The 9,360-nt window shown below is 41.2% G+C and overlaps 1 protein-coding gene across 1 annotated transcript in view; it reads right to left on the minus strand.

The window, feature by feature from the left end:
* The window catches only part of SCRG1 (stimulator of chondrogenesis 1), an 18,421-nt gene extending 12,342 nt beyond the window's left edge, over positions 1-6,079 (minus strand). Inside the window, exon 1 of the mRNA XM_032780192.2 lies at positions 6,007-6,079. The gene's annotated coding sequence lies outside the window, so the exon portion shown is untranslated. The remainder of the gene's footprint in view (positions 1-6,006) is intronic.
* Positions 6,080-9,360: the final 3,281 nt, after the last annotated feature.

Consider the following 9,360-nt stretch of genomic DNA (forward strand, 5'->3'; position numbering starts at 1 on the left):
CTTTTGAAAAGCATGTCGCAGCCACTTGAACGCTGGGATAGCTGCCCATAATGCACCACTCCCAACAGCGCTGCAAATGTGGCCATGACAGTGCGCTAGTAGCTGTCAGTGTGGCCACACTGCAGCGCTTTCCCTACTCAGCTGTACGAAGACAGGTTTAACTCCCAGCGCTGTACAGCTGCAAGTGTAGCCAAACCCTTAGTCCAACTGCAGCCTTCTGGACATGACTGGGTTTACTTTTCAAGAAAGTGAAGGGCCAAGCATAGCAGAGGGAGTTCAGGCTCTTCACAGCACTAACAGTGCACCTCTGTCCTGACTTCCAACACTGCCCGCTATTCTAATCCAGCACTTCCATGAAACAGAGACTATTGAACATGTTACTCAGAGGGTGTTGGAGAAGAGCATCCAACTTGCATTCATGTGTAAATTAGGCCAGGATCTGAGCTGTGTCTCAGCTTGGTTTTTAGCAGCAGAATATTGAAGGGTAGAGAGACAACATTTGTTTACATTTCTTTTAGCTTGATACAAAGATTCCAATCCCTCTCTAGATTCAAAGAGTTGCTCTACTCTGATAATCAGCCTAGACAAATACTGCATCTTTTCATTCAACAGATTTGTATTTATTTGTATTTGTATTTTTGTATGTATTCCTACTTGTATTTGCTCTACAGTCAAATAGGATTTAGTTGCTTTTTGGTCTTAACATTATAGACCCAACTCAGCTAAGAAACTATGAGCTGGATTCTAGGCTTTCTTGTGTAGCTGGAGTAGGGAGACCAGATATCCTGATTTTATAGGGACAGTGCTGATTTTTGGGTCTTTTTCTTATATAGGTTCCTATTATTCCCCACGCCATCCCGATTTTTCACATTTGCTGTCTGGTCACCCTAAGCTGAGAATTGAATGCATAACCTGAATACTGTGGGAGAAATGGGGATACAATTTGACCTTTAGAATATTTATAATGTATGATGATGACGATCAAAGAAAAATCCCGTTTTGACTCCCAGATCTCAGGTTGAGGTTGCAGGATTGATAGCAGGCGGGCGGAGGAGGGGAAGTCTTTTGTAAACTAAGCATGCTTGATATGGAAATCACTTAAACATGTAACCCTGCCACGCCATTTTTTTACAGTCATTTTTCAGAGAAGGACCACATGTTAAAACACAAAACATTGTTGGACACACATACTGCTTTACCATGTTCTTGATTCAATTAATTTTCATAGACAGTTACATTGATATTTCCACCCTGCTGCTCTTCCAATCCTTCATCTATTTTGACAAATTATCTGCACAAAACGTCAAAGATAACTGCCTAAGAAAATCAGTTTCTGGAGACTTAAGCCCATTTAGAAAAAACACAAACATTATAGGGTTAAAACTGACATTATTAGTTTAATGCTACTCATCATGGGCACCTCATTATTCTGGTCTTTTACACAAACTTACATGCTTATGCTAACATAATGTGTAAAGAAATTTGGTTTATATATTTTGCTATGGGTACTGTGGCAGGATGATGACTCAGCAGCACGGTCACTCCTGCTGGTTGTCCAGGTAATTAGCTCTTTTCCAACTCCGGAACACCTACTGGCTGATAGCTTGCCTGCCACTGGCCCCATGTCCCTCCCAGATTCCTGTCCCTTTGTCCAGGGGTTCTGCCAACCACAGTACCTCCTCTGTCTGGGTCTCCCCTCCCAGGGGAATCCCCACGCCTTATCCCCACCTCGCCTCAGTAGCTACTGCCAGCCATCGTCTAGCCCCTGCTCCCTGGGGCAGACTGCAGTCTGTAAACCACTCATCATTAGCAAGAGGGGTTGGACCAGCCGCCTCTGCCTATCTCTAGGCTGCAACTCTGCAGCCCTAGTACATTTTGTAGGCCTTTAACTAGGCCTGCAGCCTGGGGTTTTGCTAGGCTGGAGCTCCCCAGTTCCCGCTGCCCTTCCCCAGCACTGCTCCACCCTAAGTACCCACCTCAGCTTCCCAGGCAGCCAGATCCTTCTGTTTCAAGAGGCTAGAGAGAGAGAGTGTGTATTTTTTCTCCCCAGACTCTGGCCCTCAGCCCTCTTATAGGGCCAGCCATGGCCTGATTGGGGCATGGCCCCACCTGTGGCTGCTTTCCCCCAATCAGCCTAGCCTTTCCCCCCATCCCAGCCCTCTCCTAGGGCTGTTTTAAGCCCTTCAGGGCATGAGCAGGGTGACAACCCCACTACAGGTATGCTTAGTTAAAATAAAAGCAAATGCTTATTTATCTTTGTTACAGATGTGAAATTCAATGAACTATTTTTCTGGTTTACATGAAATTTTGCATGCACCTTTATCTTAATGAGTAGCCCAACTTAATTATTCTTTTAATTTCTAAAATGTGCTCATTAGACCTCAGGGACCATGTCTAATATTTAAAAGATTGGCTAGTGAAAATAATACAATGTGCCAAATAATAATAAATTCCCCTTTCCTTCAAATAAGGTAAACATCAAGCCATCTTTGCCTAAGGTTAGATTTTGGACTCAAGGATCGTATATGTTTGTAGGACAGTGTTTATTCTAAATCAGTTTTCTCAGCACTAAACAGTACATAAGTGAATCCTGCTTAAATGAGTTTATAGTCTAAGGAGGACAGGTGTGGACACATTCTACCCTGGTTAACAAGAAGGGCAGTCTCAAAGTAGTACAAGTTTTTTTTTTTTTTCCATTGACTATATAATTTAAGCGTTTCATAGAAGAAACAAGAGTTAAAGGTGATGACAGTGCATGGTACTACACCTAAATAAATATGGGACCTGATTTTCAGAGTTGGCCTCTGTTTTTCTAGGCCCAATGTAACTAGTTGTGCCATGTTTTGTATCTGTTATAAATTGCAGGCACAAATAGATATTTAACTATTGAACTATTTGTGTTTGTAAGTCTAGGGTGACCAGATGTCCCGATTTTATAGGGATAGTCCTGCTTTTTGGGTCTTTTTCTTAAATAGGCTCCTATTACTCTCCACTCCCATCCTGATTTTTCACACTTGCTGTTTGGTCACTCTACTGTAAGTCAGGTACATAAGTCTGCTATATGTTGTGCAAAATTGCCCCTGCAGCAAGAGGAGTTAGACCAAATCCTGAGTGAAAAGTAGGCCCTTATAACAGCGTGCAACTCAAAAACAATGTATTTTGTAGCTCCATTAAAAGTATGACTAACTTTTTAAAGAAATTCTTATGCTGTGTCCTAAACTCTGTCAGACTCTGTCGCTAGACTGCTAAAGATAGCAGATTCCAAAGGCCAAGGACGTCAGCTGAAAATACCCTGTTGCTGATCCTGGAGAGTTGGCTCACACTTCCAGGTATGGGTATCAAGAATGCCTTACTGGCTCTCAACTGCCACAGGACACAAGGCAAGAGGTCTCAGGTAAATTGGTCCCAGGTCTTTTAAAATTTCAAAGATAACTACAGCTTGAATTGCAGAACTGAACTGGCAGCCTGTTCAGACTATAAAGCAGAAGGGTGTGGAAGGGCCTTAATCAGCTAATGGCCTGCAAAGCCATCCTTAACAGTTTGTTATAATAATGCATAGAGAGGAGTCTGACATGGATAACTGTGACAAGTTCAGCATCATTCAGGAAAGGTCATAATCTCTTGATCAACTGTAGACAGAATAGTGGACTAGAATTGTCATGCAGTGCCAGTGCCCTCATTTTATTTATTTTATAACCTGTCCGGTATGTCTAGTATTCAAACGTTTACCCATTGTTTCTCTTGCACTGAAGTGTGTCCTCTTTAAATGCTCTTTCTATTTTCACAGATACTAATTTACATAAAACTCATAATCAAAGAGCTTCCTTCAAAAAAAGGTTTGTCCTGGAGGAACGGCTATTTTCAGACTGAAGACTGTCCAAGATCATGGAGACTACAGCTTTGTCAATACAGCACTCTCCTGTGTGGAGATAAGGGAAGAGATGGTAGTGGCTTGGTGGAGCTTTTATGCAGCGCAATATATGGAATATATTCTGACTCACCAGCTACTGCTATGAACTCTTTCCTTATGCTGCTAAACCAGTACTGTTGAGGTATCCATGAAGGTGGAAAGTTGCCTAGCTGATGAAGAGTTGCTGGAGAGAGAGAGAGAGAGAGAGAACAGGTATATGGGGGTGTGTGTGAGTGTGCATTTTACAAAATACAGATACTCAAGTTTTCTCTACCATCACCAAGTGCAGATAAAATTGCATTGACACCTATCCAGCCAGTGAAATCTGCTGAACAAATGTCACACAGATGAGCTGAAGAACAGTTACCAGTAAGTAACTTTTCTTTCTGTGATAGTGTTTCCTGCCTTATTAAAAGGCACCAATGTCAATCACACTAAGCTCCAATAGGTGCAATCTATCAAGCCTATTCAGTTTCAAGTTCCAACCGGGATAAAATCTCCTGAAAATATTTGAAGCAAACTGCCCACCTTTACATAGGTCTTTTTGATAAAACACTCCATTGATGGCATTTGACATGACATTGGTGAAAGAAGTTAAGATGGGAAAACAATTTCAGTGTCACAAAAATAGCTTTAGTTTTCTGTATGACTGGAAAATAGACAGTTTGAGGGGAAGATCCCCTGATGAGTAAGGAATCATTGCTAAAGTTAACAGTGAAGTTCCTAAATTTTTGTTTTGCCAGGCAATTTGGCACTGCATATTCTTTGGAATAGTTAGATCCACAGGGAGATTTTTTTTTTTTTTTAATTCTCTGCCTCAATGGCCAAGACAAACAGAGCTATGTTTCTTGAGAATATTCATACTGCTGTAAGTTCCATGCAAGCAGCTGCTGTCAGAAATGAGCACTAGTGTTATGGGTAGGCAATAGAAATAAGGAAAAGTGTGAGTGAATGAAACTAAAAATGTAGTTCAATATCTTTTCCTTTAAATCCATTCCTTGGCCTTTCATATTTGGAAACAAATGTGTAAGCTATATATGTACTGAACTTTAAATGTACACATATTTATAGTTGTCAAGAATTCTATAGCGTCTCTAGCTGCTTCATTTTGAAAATGAAAAATAATTCATTGTAAATGGGTGTCTGTCTTTTTATGGTCCTTTACAATCATACAGGAGGTATATCCTATATTAACAGACTAATCAATTAAGTTCAAAGTGCAATAATAGTTTTATTACTCTGCAGATAATATATTTAGATATCTTCACAATGGGTGTACAGTTCAAGAGTTAAAAGTAACTCTGTTAGCAATACCATTCAAAATACAAAATTCCCTTCACATCATTTAGCAGTCATCTGTCAAACTTCCCTAGTCCAAAATACCTTCAAAAGGCTGAGCTGATGACATTTACTGTTCAAATTTGCGACTTGTTAGATGCAGCCATAGGAAAACATTAAACAACATCTGCTAAATTGGGGTATCACTTGATATATGACATGTGTGAGTTTTAGAATTAAAGAAGTTTGAAGAAGCATTTATCAAAATTAAAAAAACAAAACAAAAAACAAAAAAACTGACTTTTTTTCCCCAAACAGTCAGAACATTGTGAACCATGGTAAGGACAGCAGCTATTCCACTGAGGATGAATTCAATGAATTACCTCTTTGTAAAACCCATCAATACCATGTTTCTTTCCAGGAATTGGGTTTTCATGAAGACCCATTTAGTTTCCCTGAAGACAGCAGCTCATTGTGAAAACACTTCTCTTCACATCCACCAGTTTTTGCAATAATGTTGAATGCATGTAAATAGTGGGCAAAAGTGGAAAACTTACCATGAACTGTGGTAACATCCAACTTTATAAAGAAGAGTAACATTAAAAAGGATTGTGTTTTTTCTTTAGCTAAATAAATTAAACTGGATTTATCTCCTCACATCTGTCCTGCAACGCATCATTTGCTCAAAGTGAATGTCAACCTCCCCAAAGTGCCTCCTGTACATGCCATTCATCTTATGTAATTTATCTAGCTTTGCATCCTATAACAAGCATGAAGGGGAACAAATAAATGAGGATAATTGCAGGAGCAAGACATACCTTTCTCTTTTGCTTCTCTCTGTCTTTCTCACTTTCTTGGCAGTTGTATCTTTTTAAATGTACAAGTTGAGAGTTGGAGCTAAAGGAGATGAGAGGGAGGGCTGAAGGGAGGTGCTGTACAAATACCCCTTTGTCTGCCCTGGCTCCTGTCTGCGAGTGACAGTCTTTTTTATCCAGCCAGGGACCAGGGGGTGGGCTTCGAGGACTACCTCTCTCAGCTAACTCCAACCCAGACAAGAAAGAAATGAACAGCTCCTTTCCAACTGGAAACAACTAGTCCATACAGGATTCAAAGAGAGGAAGCCTCCTCAGGGAGTAAAATACCTGCAGGAAAAAAAATACTTCTTGGAAAGTGTTTTTCCTCTCTGTGATAGTGAAGTATGATTGGAAAAGTAAGTAAGTGAGAGCGAGCGAGACAGAGAGAAAGAATGTGTAGAGAGGTGGGGTGAGCGAAGCTGCCAAGATCATCTGGATTGGTAGGAGAGCGTAGTTTGGTGAACGAATGCATTGTCCTAGCATATTTTCTAGTTGCCCTTCTCTTGTTTCTCTCGTGTCATAAAAATTCCCTCTGGGAGAAGTTTCATAAACAGCACTGATGATGAGGCAGGAATACCCAGCAATGGAAACCTATGCAATGTTCACATGAAATAGCTTGGGTCATCCTTTGACTTCAGAGTTCTGTTTGTTCTGTAATTGAACTGACTGAGAACTGTGGTAATTATTTTAACTGGATTTTTGGTAATAGATGCACTGCCACACCTTCATTGTATTGAGTTTGTTACTGGCAAAACATTTAATCACATTGTAATGATGAAACAACTACTTAGTTAGCCAATATTTCAGAAAAGCATATTGTGGAATAGTGCAATGGTGCCCTTAAAACCCTTTAATTGAGGTATTCAGATGGGTAGTTAATGGAAAGAGGTTTACATAAAATTTACGTTATCATCTAATAATAACTAATTTAGGGAATAGATTGTTTAGCTTTAAGTGAAGACTCCTGTATTCTAGTCCCAGATCAGCTACTATGGACATCTTGGCTCTTTTTTGTGGTTTCATCAAATCGTGTCACTGTAATTTCTGTCTCCTAGCTGTTTGACGCTGGCTGGGTTTCAGCTTAGAGTAGATAAGATGGAATTGATGCTTACAAGGCAGACATGAGTGTGCCTTCTGCCAAAGGTTTCTAACCCACCTTAGCCATTTCATGTTTTAGTCTTTGAGCCATTTTAGCTCTATTATTATTTTTTAGCTTTAGGTGTCAGTGGGTTTTCTTCATCTACTACTAGCCCAGAGGTTACAACATTTCTTTTATTTTCTGATGTGGAGCTCACAACAGTGATCCATGCCACTAAACTAGATTATTGTAATGCACTCTATTTGAGGCTACCCTCCCAGAGCTCTGCTAGTGTCAGCAAATGTAGCATGCACCAACCTGTTTCTTTTTAATGCAGTGAGATGTTATGGACCTGACTCTCCCTTACATTGCTATAAATCAACAGGAACACCACTAAAGTCACTGGAATTATATAGCAGTAATACTGCATTGAGAAGAGAATAAGATCTTGTTTGTGCACGTAATGCCATTGTTGCACACTGACTGCCTAGTCACTTCTATGTGCAGTTGGAGTAATTTTGTTATGAATGGTTTCATTTTGAAAGAGAGCACCTCGTTTTCTGATGTGCTGTCACAAGAAATAAAAATGTAATGGGGTCTTTTTGCTCCATTTCTGGGGTTCAGTTCTCTTGTGCTGGTAGCAGTATGTTCTTGAAGGAGGGTCCAAGCTTCTGGAACATATTCCCTTACCTTCACGTCATTTGATTGTTTGCAGTTGCCTGATGATTTTCTATTGAAAAACTTGGAACTGAGCATGGCTAAACAATTGAGACTTGCATTGCATCACTGGCTAAACAGGGTGGCATGACTGCTGCCCCCCAATCCAAATGGGCCATCATCCCCCGCCTAAATGGATATTATCCCTGATGACCAATTTCTATTCCAAATCCATAAAGCTTACTTTCAATATAAATATCATATTCCTTAAATTTTACTTGTGTGTACAACTCACAAAGATTATGCATCTTGGCAAGTTACGAGGTTTCTGGAGATACCTTACATGTTACATGTTATTTATGGATAAATATCCTGTAAGACCTGTTTGGTGCCGGGAATTTGTCTGGTCTGAGGTGAGCGAGCTTTGCCAAGAACAGGGGGCTCTTTGCCAAGAAGTGTCTGGTTCACAATAGGATTATGAATGGGAAAGAGAAAAGAAAGTTGTAGCATAGCTGATAAGTTTTGCGTAGCTCCATGTGTGACATTGCCTGTCATTAAGAAATGATCACTTATTACTCTTCACGCTGCCTCAGAGCAGTGGGGTGGGAGGTGGGCAAAGCTCAGCCTGCAGCAGCTTAGGGGACTGAGGAAAGCAGGGACTCTGGAGAACCTGGAAAGGGCAATAGAGAGCAGCTTATGGGAGTGAGTCAGGGCAGATTGGCGGGGGAGGGGGGAAGGGAGGTGGAGCTCGGGGCCTTTGTTTGGGGAGGAGCAGTAGAACAGGCAGTTAAACAGAGAGTGAGATGGTTGGAGTGAGGGGCAGAGAGTCTGGCACATTGGGAGGATTGTTGGGGGAAGAGTGAGGCATGGAACAGGCATCCCATGTCTTTCCCTACTTCTCATTCCCCAATTTATCCACAGATCTCCAGCTCACCCCTTCTTGAGCCTCTACTTCCACATTGTCCTTGTCTCATTCCTCCATCCTCCCACTGGCTGCCCCTTTTGTTCCTCTGTTTGCCCACCCCACAGTCTGTCCCTCTCCTTTTTCAACCCCTATGCTCTTCCAGTTCCTCAGGTGAATCACAATTGGAAGCAGCTAGCTCTTTCTTTCTCATGCTGCCAGTGCTAGATTGGCTGGGTGCCAGCAGAGAGAATATTATGAGCAGAGGAGAGATAGTGCCTTCTGTCCTCAGTGCTGTCACCTTGTATCAGGAAGGACTAATTATAGTGAAAATTCTACTTTGTTCCTGCATCCGTGCGGGATGTGCAAAGATCCAGCTGGGCTGCATGTATGCATGACAGGCCTGCCAAATGCATTCCTTTCATGTCTGATGCATGCTTCTTGGTTGTCCTGTTCTAGTTTTGTGGATTACAGTAAATTGTGTAATGTGCTCAGATTCCACTGTGAATGACCTAGTTCTATAACTATTTTGTGACTACTCAATGTTCTGTATTTCTAAAATAAACCACACACCCTCACCCTTATTCTGAAATACATATCTATTCAAATCTCACCTATCACATTCTGGCCTCCAACACAGACATGAACTCTCCCCAACTCTCTCAACGGTCCCTTCCGGCCT

This window comes from Chelonoidis abingdonii, chromosome 5 (assembly GCF_003597395.2).
Source record: "Chelonoidis abingdonii isolate Lonesome George chromosome 5, CheloAbing_2.0, whole genome shotgun sequence".
Taxonomy (NCBI): domain Eukaryota; kingdom Metazoa; phylum Chordata; order Testudines; family Testudinidae; genus Chelonoidis; species Chelonoidis abingdonii.